Source organism: Meles meles, chromosome 4 (genome assembly GCF_922984935.1).
Source record: "Meles meles chromosome 4, mMelMel3.1 paternal haplotype, whole genome shotgun sequence".
NCBI classification, from domain to species: Eukaryota; Metazoa; Chordata; class Mammalia; order Carnivora; family Mustelidae; genus Meles; species Meles meles.
The window spans coordinates 134,080,985-134,094,056 of NC_060069.1; the positions used below are offsets into that span (position 1 = coordinate 134,080,985).

Sequence of the window (13,072 nt, forward strand, 5' to 3'; positions counted from 1 at the left end):
CTCTCTGCTCGGCAGGGAGCCTGCTTCCCTTCCTCTCTCTCTGCCTACTTGTGATCTCTGTCAAATAAATTAAAAAAAACACAAAACAAACAAACAAAAACAAATAATGTAAGTGCTGGTGAAACAAACCAACAAAGATGACAACGTCCCTTAGCAACAAGGAGCCAGAATACTTCTAAGGAAATTAAGTTCACTAAGTCAATAAAATAACCTAAATCCATTAAATTTATAACTTCTACATTTAATAGATGATACTATTCAGTAATTCCACCATATTTTCTGCACCTAAAAGGATATCAGGTCTTTTGTTTTTCTTCTTTTTTCTCCTGCAATTAAACTCTTCTTGCTAGCACATTAGGATATCCTAAATCTCCTCCATTCTCATTATATATCAAAGTTACGTTGGGTCCAACAAAAGCATCGCTTTTTACTGCTTGTGGTTTCTAGAACAATGCTTTTAAGATATTAATGTACAGGCCATTCACCTGGGGATCTTGGAAAAATGCAGGTATTAATTCAGCGGACCTGGGGTCTGGCCCCACATTCTGCATTTCTAATGAGCCCCCAGATGCTGTTTATTCTGCTCTCAAGTAGCAGCAAGCTCTTAGACACATGAAGAGGGTGTATTCCACCAAATCTATAACTCATCACAAAAGTTTTGATATAAATATCTTGCAAATCTTAATAGTTCAATAAGAATACAAAAGTAAGGTAGTAGGAATTATGACTGTATCCTCGAGAACTAGCTAAGGAAACTCAACTAAAGAAAATGGCACTAACCACAGAGGTCAATGCCCCTGTATTCCTGTCAAGAGGAAGTCATGATTTAAATTTCTCGTTAATACTCATAAAATATTTACTAGAGCAACAATGTAATGCACTATAGATGGGCTAGTACTCTACTTTGAGTCCTCTGGTACTCTCAAAGCTTCTTATGGAAGCTGATTTTGAATAAAACCTGACATTCATAATTATTCTATATTTTTAAAAACATTGCTATTAAAATCATCATTAAGGACAAAATTGTGAGCAAAGGCTATAATTGACGGCATTTAAAAAACAAATACAACTAACTAGAAGATACTAATTACAAGATATGTCAAATGAAAATTCCATAGATTGATTTGCTAGATTAATAGTAAACAACGTTACTTATTTTTGTTATCTTTAAATCTATGGAAAGAATAGACAGGTGGAATGAGCATTGGATTAGAGAAGGAGAAGCTCTGAAGTAAAACTATCACTTGGATTCAAAGCCTCCATGGCTTCTGTCCTTGAGCAGTTAAATTCAGATAATAACTCACTCAAAAAGAGCTAGAACAGGGGCGCCTGGGTGGCTCAGTGGATTAAGCCGCTGCCTTTGGCTCAGGTCATGATCTCAGGGTCCTGGGATCGAGCCCCGCATCAGGCCCTCTGCTCCACAGGGAGCCTGCTTCCTCCTCTCTCTCTGCCTGCCTCTCTGCCTGCTTGTGATCTCTCTCCGTCGAATAAATAAATAAAATCTTTAAAAAAAAAAAAAGAGCTAGAACAAAGAAATGAGACAACGTTTAGAATATCTTTTTTTTTTAAAAAGAGTTTAACTTTTTTTTTTTTAAAGATTTTATTTATTTATTTGACAGACAGAGATCACAAGCAGGCAGAGACTCAGGCAGAGAGAGAGGAGGAAGCAGGCTCCCTGCTGAGCAGAAAGCCCAATGCGGACTGGATCCCAGGATGCTGGGATCATGACCTGAGCTGAAGGCAGAGGCTTTAACCCAATGAACCACCCAGGAGCCCCCGCTTAAAAGATCCTTAGCGCTGTGCCCGTGGTTAGCAACTGTAATTACTAGCTTCAATTATTATTATTGTTTTTTTTAAATTCAATTAATGAACCTCTACTGTATCATTAGTTTCAGCGGTAGAGTTCTGTTATTCCTCAGTTGCATAGAACACCCAGTGCTCATTTCATCACGCGCCCTCCCTCAATGACCCCCACCCAGTTACTAGTATTCTTAGCAATCTGAGTTTCTATGAAAACTACATAAATGAGGACCTATTTATAAAATGCCTTTAAGGTACTATTCCTAGTAAGCACAATAATAGTATCGATTCCACCATTTGTTGAATACTTGCATCGTATCAAGCATCATGTGAAAAGCAGTAAATAACCTTTTAGCCCTCATCATGTCCAAAGTTTATACTTTACATAAGAATGATCAAGTCCAGAAAAATACCGTGGTTTACATAAAATCCCTAGATTTTAGGCACAGCGGAACTGGCATTTCCGCTTAGATTTGTCTAACAGTTCCACTACATTGGTGTTTGAAGCTGTTCCTTTATGGTTTTGTCGTCATCTGTGAAATGAGATTAATAATGTGGACCGCACAACTTGTTTGAAAAATTAAATCAGATAATGACCACTGGAAAGCCAGTACGATGCCTGACAATGCTAACAGCCAGTAGACAATCTCTACCTATAGTTGAGGGACGGCACGAATACTACGTTTGAAGCGGGCTCTGCTCCCACTAGCAACCGCGATGGTATGGTTTTCAGTCTTAGACTTTGTCATCAGCTTCTCCTGTACCCTTTACCACTGTCCATGCGGAGTTTCCCATCATGCCATTGATTCTATTTAGCCAGATATAACATAACATTACTGTGGCAAAATAAGCATCCTGCCTTTTTGGGATTCCTGGCAGAATATTCCAAACACAACTTTACTTTTGCTGATGCTGTTAATTGCACAAATGCTCACGTCATCTTGTTTAGACTGTGGTTTCATCCTGTTTTGACTATCATGTTGCCCTTCTGCTGGGCTCCCTGCTGACAGATTTCAGCTGGTACAGACTGCGCCTCCGAGTGATAGGCATCAGCTGCAGCAAATAGACAACTTCTGCTCCAGCTAGCTGCCAGACACAAATTTGTATTAAATTGTACTTTTAATTCGCCGTAAGAAAATATTTTTAGATTTATGTATGCAAGATGTCTTCCCATCTCAAGCATTAAGAAATGTCTAATCCTCTGTTTTCTCATACGTATTGAATTAAGTGGCATGAAAAAAATCACCAATGGCCCTTTCTGTTACATGTTCCTCTGTGGTGCCTTTTAAAAAGCTACCATTTATCTTTTATTGGCACTTTTAAAGGCTGATGAAATTAGATTTATTACATGTACAGTAAAAAGAGAAGACAGGGATGTCCAAATTGTTAATGTTCTCTCCTAACAACAACAAAAAGCCATTGACTGGCCCTCACCCAAACAAATTCCATGAACGCTGGCCAGTTCAGTGTGTCTTTGCTATAACTGTGCGTTGCGTATTTTTGTGGCTGTAGCTTATAGGAATTATAAAGACCAAATTTCAGGGATGTTGAAAAAACGCAGAGGAATTCTGTTCAGGTGCACAGAGAGTGTTAGAAATCTGTGTATGGAAGTCAGAAGCTCTGTCATCTGGGGTCACATGGGTCTCTGAGTCCAGAATATTATCATGTATCTGGGATAGTCCGAGTCTGTAATTGTTTCTATCTGGTTCTTCCCTGTTCCAGTGGCTCATGCGCAGTGCTACGAGGTCTCAGTTCTCTAAAATGTTGCTTTTAATATGTTGTAGACACTTCCTTTTTTTTGGGGGGGGGCTACCTGGTTTACATCACCCCTTCTCTGTTCTTAACCCCACTTCTATTTCTGTTAGAAAAATATCTCTGCTCACTGTGTGTAGTCTTGATACTGTGGAAATCCAGCTGCCTTCCTTCTACTACTACAACAGAATGAATCAGAGCTTTCTAGTCACCACTTAGATATATTCTACGGAGTGGGTATGTGGTTTACATTGGACCCATGAGAGACACTCCCTTCAGGGACTTAGAATCTTGGGCAAGTGTCACAAAAATAGAAAAAAATCGTTGGAGTTTCTTTTCTTAATTAGAGTGGCCCCAAGCAAACAGGGGGTCATAAGTGGAACATACTTATTATGAATACTTTCCTGTAATTCCTACTTCTTTATCTGGGGCTTCCCAAATCCTGCCCTGTTGTCTCCAAATTTCCCTTAGAATATTTGAACTCTGATTATAATTATAATATTTGCTTTTTCTTATTTTAGCAAGACTTGAATTAAAAACTCTGGACGCGTGCAACTCAGGAACTGTGCTTGGTGACATTTTCCTACTTCGGAATTGCTGATTAGTATGATTATCTGCAGAATGAAGTATCAATCCCTTAGGATCTGGATCAGCTCTATTCTCCAACATCGCCAGTTACTTTCACCCAAACAAACGCTTTACACTAAGTGGACTAATTTATTCCTTTGTGCTCGTGTGTGTTTATGTATCTTTATTTTCCTGAATAGGACACCCAGCACCCATTCCTTCCTAATTTCTTCCTTTTCCCTCTTATTTGAATCTTACCTATTTTCAAAGTGCAAACCAATTCCCCAATTCCTCTGTAAAGCCTTTTCTTTAATATTAAATTCATGATGGTATCGCCTCTGTTCAAATTTTATAACAATCATTGCTGTAGAGTGCTAATATTCAACTAGGTTCCCTAGCAGTATTAACTCAACAAATTCTTGTATTTTCCTGTGTGCCTTATTTCATCAACTAGACTTTAAATTCTACCACGGATGGGTTCAAGGTTTGTGTCCTATCGAATTCCTTCAGTGTTTACCATACTGTCCCATGAAATTCTTTCATTTAATTTGCATTTTGGTTCTCAATATTTAATTCTTTGCATTTAGGGAATACTTCCTGTGAGATTTCTTCCTTTTTATATTTTCAAAAGTAATTATTTGGGTGACTACTTCCCTAGCTCTGTAACTTACATGTATTAACGATGTCATTTTTCTTTTTTAAAGCATTATACATGAAAGAAAATGTAGATTGTGTACATAGTGGCTTCCAGTTGCAGTAAAGCAGAATGTTCAAATATTTAAGGAATGATCTTAGTTTGGTGGTTTTATGAACTGAGAATAGCTAATGGTTATTGAGCATATATCAAGTGCCATTCAGCGCACAAAGTTCATATGGGGGGGTACTATTTTTATCCACTATGTTTACAGATGAAGAAACTGAAATTAATGATTTTGAAAAGGCTATGCAACAATCCCCAGCTGATAAGGGACAGAGTAAGAGTTAAAAATAAGTCTGCCTCTAGAGTTCTGACACTGAACAACAATGCCATACCAGCACTGTTTTAATTTCTGGATATAGATCAGCAAAGGACATTTTAAAATTAAAAAAAAAAAAAAAACCCCACACACAGTTATTTAAAAACTATCCCCAGTGATTATAGAGTAACTTTGTTTACATGGTGATTTATACAATGTGATTTTCACGGGAGCTAAAAGGATTGACTGACTGCTTTTAAGATACCAAGGCAGGTATCTGAATGCTCTAAAAGACTAGAACTATTCCTTTTCAGAACACATTCTAACTATTTAAATGCTAGACTTTCTTTTATTCCCCAAAAGTATGTGGCATTTTTATGCAAAATCTCAAAAAGTGGGCTTAAGTAAGGTATTTTTTGAATACTGTACAGCATGTGCATTCACATTTCATTAGGTGAAAAGTATTGCCTCTTTAATTTTAAGAATGCTGCACAGATAGTCTGGAAAATCCTCCAAGTTAAAGAACACTAAGGAGACAAGTCAACTAAATTCAAAGTCTGATACTCAAGTGGATCTTAGATGGGAAAAAAAAATGCCATAAGATATATTATTAGGACAACTGGCAAAACTTAGATACAGGCTGTATATTAGATAGTATGGTATGAATGTTATATATCCTGAATTTGACTACACTATTACTACAAAACAGATTTTACTTGTTCTTAGGAGGTAACCTTTGAATTATTTAGAGTAAGGGGATATGTTTTCTGCAGTTTGCCATCAAATGAGTCAACAACAATAGTAATATATTAATAATATACATGAGTAGAGGATGCTAAAATAAGCCTGGTAATATGTTAATTTGTGAATCCAAGTCAAGGCTGTATGTGAACTGACTGCACTATTTGAAATTTTCTGTTAAGTTTGGAACTTTTAAAAACACAAAAAGTTCATGAATAACTGTATATGATGGTAAGAATATTTTAAAATGGTTTACTTCTTTGGGATATAAGATATTTTCTAAAATATCCCAACTCTTTTTGTATAAATACTTTTATTTATATGAAGGAAATACCTATTAAGGTAGTTGATTCTTCTTATTTTCCTGTAAGTTGCTTAATGATTAATTTGAAGTCACTTAGCACAGTGAATGCTTTTTATTATATGCATTAGGTAGTGTTTTAAATATTCTAAAAATCTGAAGTGGTTCAACTATGTATCAACTCTAATATTTAGTGTAAAGTAAGATCCGTCTTCTTCAAGTCACTTTTCCTTGGTTTTATAAAGTTGCTTGAATGATAAACTATAGCATGGAAAACTATAGTAGAACACTGTAATAAAAATGCAGTATCCAAAGACAATACATGTAGATGATAACATGTAGATGACAGGAGAAAAGGTGTTTTGTCATAAAATAAAACATAACATAATAAATGTAATATACAATTCTATAATTAGAGTCAGATAATTCAGTACCCTGCTCTTAACAACTGATAGAACATTTTGACAGAAAATCACTAAGAATAGATAAGACTTGAATAATACTATCAACCAAATTGACCTAATTGATATTTGTAGAACACTCTACCAAAAACAGATTAAATATTCTTGTCAAGCATATAAGGAACATTTATTGAGATAGACTATATCTTAGTTCATAAAGTAGGTCTAAATAAATTCAAAACGATTCATGACTTACAAAATAATTTTTCTGACCACAATGGAATTAAATTAGAAATCAATAAAAGAAAAATACCTGGAAAATCTCCAAATATTTGGAAATTAAATAATATGCTTCTAAACAACGCACGGGTCAAATGAAAATCAAAGGGGAAATTATAAACTATTTGGACTCTCTAAGGGAAAAGAGAAGGTTACATGGACTAAATAAAAATGAAGACACAAAATACAAGCAAAAAGCTTAACAAAATAAAGCTATTAAAAACAAAGTCAATAATTTTTAAATAGTTAAAGACTTTTTTATTAAACAGTTAAGAATTTTTTAAATAGTTAAGAAAATTTTAAATAGTTAAGAATTTTTAAATAGTTAGACTTTAGACTAACAAATTAGCACACTGGTTAAAAGTCGTGAACAAAGTATTCAGTTAAGAGGATGAAAGTTCACTCATAAAAGGGCCAAAGTCAAGAATGTAAGGGCAAAAGATGGTGGTGTTGGCAGAGAATATAATTTTAATCTAAGATAGCACTGGGAAGAATTAAATCTCTGACACATGGGAAAACCTCATAAAATATTTAACTATCAGAAACGTATCAGAAATATTTCAGACCAAACTGAAGCACAGTGGGAGATCCTATAGGAAATCCCTCATCGATAGCTGCCAGGATATAAAGTGTTAATTACATCTTCAAAGTCATTTATTCAGTCACGCAACAAATATATTCTGAATGACTATAATTTCTGTTCAAATAAATATTAATCAAACACAAGTAATAATTAAAAACAAATATTCAAATGGTACACCATTACTAAATACAAGATATAATAGAGATTGTTACTATATCTCATCTATCAAGTGGGGCAAAGCTGATTCCAGAATTAGCCCTGAGTTAGTCTCCTTGGTTCCAAATTCAAGAATCCCAAGTGTCATTTCATATTGTTTCTCAGCTATCTCCTTTTTGACTTTTTTTTTTTTTTTAGGATATTCTTTATTTATTTGAGAGAGAGAGAGAGAGAGAACACAAGCAGTAGGGGAGGAGCAGAGGGAGAGGGAGAAGCTGAGCAGGGAGCCCAATGCAGGTCTCAATCCCAGGACCGTGGGTTCATGACTTGAGTTAAAGGCAGATGCTTAACCCACTGAGCCACCCAGACACTCATACTCATGTTGTTTCAAAGGACTTCTCAGAAATTAAAAAGTCAAATATTTTGTGTGCTTTATACATATAGGGTACATGGTCTTGGATTTTAGAATGTGAATTGCAGATAAAAACATAATATATTCTTCAGAATAGGTACAACGGATTTTCAAAAACCAGTTTAAATGAGCAAAAGTAAGGAACAAAATGGTAGAACTGTGTTGGAAAAGCTTATCATCACCCTTGACAAAGTACTGATAATATGGAAAACCCTGCATTGAAAAACCTTGCATTTCATAAAGAAATTAATATGTTGAATACAAATTATGTGGTTCTGGAGAAATACAACTAAAAATCATTGTAGTATTTGTCAGACTAAACCTATACATCAATGATCATTCTGTGACAAATAAAAACTGAATATAAATGTTGTTGTCTGTATATCTATTAATGACTATGACTTATATTATATATTGTGTTTGCATATATATGTTTGTGTGTACATTTATAAAATTTCTTATTTTATTTTTATTTTAAAATTTTATTTTAAAATTATTTATTTATGTGTGTGTGTGTGAGACAGAGAGAGAGATAGAGAGAGCACATGGTGGGAGGGGCAGAGGGAGAGAGAGAGAGAGAGAGAGGACCTCCAGCAGATTTCCCACTGAGTGTGGAGCCTGACCCTGGGCTCAGTCCCAACACCCTAAGATCATGACCTGATGTGAAATCAGGAGGTGGATGCTCAAGCAACTGAGCCACCCAGTTGTCCCCTCTTGATATTAAAAATGACTCACTTTATGTATCATATAGAGTGTAACACCAACAATTTCTATTTAAGCTTTGCCAATATTGCCAAATTTTTTTTGGCAATATTGGCAAATATTTTTAGATTTTTCATCATGTAATTATTTTTAGATTTTTTTTAGATTTTTTCATCATGTGACTTCCTAATTTTCAATATTTCAAGTAAGTTTTAAGATTTAGATGAAATAAGTATCAGGGCTCTAAACCATTAAGGAAAAAGTAACTTGTATCTTGTTTTTGTGGTCAACTCAATAATATATTTCTTGAGTATTCATTTGAACTAAGAAGTTTGCAATGTATATGACAACCATAGTAAAAATGGTTTCTTATTTATTACATATAAGATATAATTTCTTCTGCTTTTATAAAATTATGAATGTATAGACTTAGTTGAATTTTTCCAGTAGATATTTTCCACTTCTTGGTCCATCAGAATTCTATAAACAGTCACCACAAATCTCAGAAAAATGTTATTTGTATTTAACAAATGGGATTATCTCAATAATTTGAAGAATGGACCACTTTAGCCAATGAGGAGATTGCCTGTATTTGCATACATAAACAAATCTTCTCATTGAGGAGGTCATATAATAAGCAGTATGGACTAAATTCAAGATTTAGGTGAATACAGTAACAAAATGACCAGTGGGTATTTGGATAGTTCTACTATTAAGAAGACAATAGGAACAGTGCTATTAACTTTTGGACACCAAATCTAGCCAGCACAAGGACATAGTGGGCGTGCCTTTCAATTAATTTTAGCTGACTGAAAGAATGAGACTTAAAACTTCTCTTTCCTTGAGAGTGGGTGTGCCTGTGTGTGCATTTACAAGTGTACAAGAGTGAGATGAGGAGGAGGAGGAAGGATAGGAGGAGATAAGGGAGAAGGGAAGAACTAAATAGTTGTGCAAGAACAGAGGACAGTACCTAAGTGTTTGGGGGTACAAGTTAAGTGAGATAGGATAACTTTCGTTGTGAGTTCACTTTTGGTCATGTCAATGTGTAGTTGACATCTTTATTAATGTAGTCATACAAAACCAATCAAGATCTAAATGAAAACTGCTGACTCTCAACACTCTTGTGTTTCCACATAACATTATGTCTATTAAATGGTTTGTTCTTCATAATTCTCAGACAGAACACTCTATACCACAAACTTAATTTTTCTTAAAATGCTACAATTTTGGCTATCAGACACATGAAAAAATGTTCATCATCACTGGCCATCAGGGAGATTCAAATTAAAACCACATTGAGATACCATCTTACACCAGTTAGAATGGCCAAAATCAGCAAGATAGGAAACAACATGTGTTGGAGAGGATGTGGAGAAAGAGGAACCCTCTTACACTGTTGGTGGGAATGCAAGTTGGTGCAGCCACTTTGGAGAACAGTGTGGAGATTCCTCAAGAAATTAAAAATAGAGCTTCCCTATGACCCTGCAATTACACTACTGGGTATTTACCCCAAAGATACAGACGTAGTGAAAAGAAGGGCCATCTGCACCCCAATGTTCATAGCAGCAATGACCACGGTCGCCAAACAGTGGAAAGAACCAAAATGCCCTTCAACGGACGAATGGATAACGAAGATGTGGTCCATATACACGATGGAGTATTATGCCTCTATCAGAAAGAATGAATACCCAACTTTTGTAGCAACATGGATGGAACTGGAAGAGATTATGCTGAGTGAAATAAGTCAAGCAGAAAAAGTCAATTATCATATGGTTTCACTTATTTGTGGAGCATAACAAATAACATGGAGGACATAGGGAGATGGAGAGGAGAAGGGAGTTGGGGGAAATTGGAAGGGGAGGTGAACCATGAGAGACTATGGACTCTGAAAAACAACCTGAGGGTCTTGAAGGGGCAGGGGGTGGGAGGTTGGGGGAACAAGGTGGCATATATTGCATGGAACACTGGGTGTGGTGCATAAACAATGAATACTGTTACACTGAAAAGAAATAAAAATAAATAAATAAAACTTTAAAAAAATGTTACAATTTTGCTGAAATATTTGATAAGTGGTGGCATTAGTACATACTAGTCTGTCTTTGGAGGAGGGGGCTGCATGTGTGATCCTGTCATACTTTGCCACCTGTTTCTCAAGGAGTAAAAGAAGATGATAAAGAAAACTATTTTTTGATATATCTGACATCTTCAGACTATATATTCAGACCTAATAGAGATTTGAAACCACATTTTGTTATAAATGTGGGAGCTAAAATCTCATGAGGTAAATTTACTTGTTCAAGATCCCATACCTTGTAAAAGTTGAAAAGTCCTTACCCATTTCTGCACTTCTTTACCCTGAAACTGATTTTTTTTTTACACACACACATAGACATATATTTATTTTTTCCACTGAAAGAACCTGAAGCTTACAGAAAAATTACAGAAAGAGTATAGAGATTTCTCAGATACTATTCACCCAGGTTTTCCTAATGATAATGACGTACATAACTCTAGCACAATTCTCAAAACCAGGTAATTCACTTTGGAATAATATTCTTAAATAAATCTAATAGTTTAGTTACATCTACCAGATTTCCTTTTTCTTTTTCTCCCCTCATTGTCCTTCTTTCTGCCCTAGATCCAAGCCAAAATCTCACACTGCGTTTTGTTACTGTCTGTTGGTACTCTCTTCCTATCCAGGAGAGTTCATTCTTTCCTCATCTTTCATGATCTTGACACTCCAGAGGAGTACTGGTCAGACTGTCTCTCGTTGAAACTGATTTTTGATAAGATACTTGCGTTCACACTTTCCTGTCACACTGGATTTAAGACTCCCAAAATTGAACCTTAGTCTATCTCTTTGTTTTTACTGTCCAAATTTGTATGAGTCTGACTGATACATTTTTGAAAAACTGCTACTTTGATCAAGTTTTCTCTCAGACAAAGTCAAGTTTTATACCTCTGAAACCTGTCCTCGTGCTAGAATTTTAGGTATAACCATCCTCACCTTAACTATAAAATGCCCTCTAACATTAATTTTGAACAAAAATTTCCATCTCTAGGCAGCCATCTTGTTCTTAGCCACCTCCCTGTCCCATCCTTCTCCACTTCTACATGCACTCATACCCTGTCAACACCTGCCATAATCATTTTTACTTGTTTACCTTTTCTTTACCTCAGATGGGTTTTTCTGCCTTTTTTCTACTTATCCAAATTGTACCACCTTTTCAGGATCATATCAATTCCTAAATGTTTCTAGAAGCCTACCTCCATTACATCTAGTCAACAAAGACACTTCCCTTTCTTAAAGGAGCATTTATCTTATATCACCATTCTATATAACACTTTATTATGCATTAAATGGTTTCATTTTTCAATCATTTTATGTGTTTAGGTGTTGTCTCCACAATCAAAGTTGTTAATTTCTTGAGGGCAAATACTGAGGCTTACATAAATTTTGCAATCCTTGTCATTAATAAGTGTGCTATAACTTCATATTGATTTTAACAATGAGCAGGAAATAGTCTGACATAATATCCAACAGTCCTCAAATTCTATGCTTATTTAGAGACACATTAAATTGAAAATTAGTTCAATAAGTCTTTACTTTCTTTGGGTATAATATGTAAGTACCTTAATTAATCCATTGACTTGTGTTAAATATTTTCAGTCTTATGTAGAGCATTTCAGAGTGAAAGCATTAAATGAAGTCAAAGTTATTAATTAATCTTACTGTGGTCATTGTACTTGTCTTCCCAACCTTCATTTTTATTAATTTCAACCTTCCCCTCATGTATAGCAATCATGTAATTTGAAAGGGATTGATTTCTTCTTACTTCCTCCATTGTATGGTTTGCTTTGACTAGTCTAAACAAATAAGTATTCTTTTCTATTCCAGTAAATTCCAGTAATCCTAGCCTGAGCCAGTGAGCATGCCTGTCTATAAAGCTGGTCCTGTGTTGACCCATTCAGCACAAAATTTAGCTAATTTTGCTAAGACAAATTCTTCCCTTTATAGGTACATGATCCAATAAGTCTTCTAAAAAGCTTAAAACAATTTATGTTGGAATTTCTATGAAATATAACACAAAGCATCCCAATGATAGTATTTTTGTTTGTGATGTTTTAAGAGAATAATGAGAAGCTATTAATAATTTTTATCTCACAAAGATATGTGTGCTAAAGAAAGGGAAAAATGACTAAAAATGGAATGATAGATAACACAAATTTATAAATGTAAAACAGGAGTCAATGACTGCAATGGTCACCTATAACTAGTTGAGTCTTGGGGAAAAGATGATGAATTTAATATTATAGATATTTTTAAAGGAACTTAAAATCAAGGCCTCATTTTTTCTCTCTAGAAAAAACACATTATGTAATGTTATACCCAAAAATATAGCCTATACAAATTCACACCTT

The 13,072-nt window shown here is 35.0% G+C and overlaps 1 protein-coding gene across 17 annotated transcripts in view; it reads right to left on the reverse strand.

Moving 5' to 3' along the window:
- ROBO2 (roundabout guidance receptor 2) overlaps positions 1-13,072 on the reverse strand; it is a 1,322,570-nt gene that overhangs the window by 788,790 nt on the left and 520,708 nt on the right. The window lies entirely within an intron of this gene.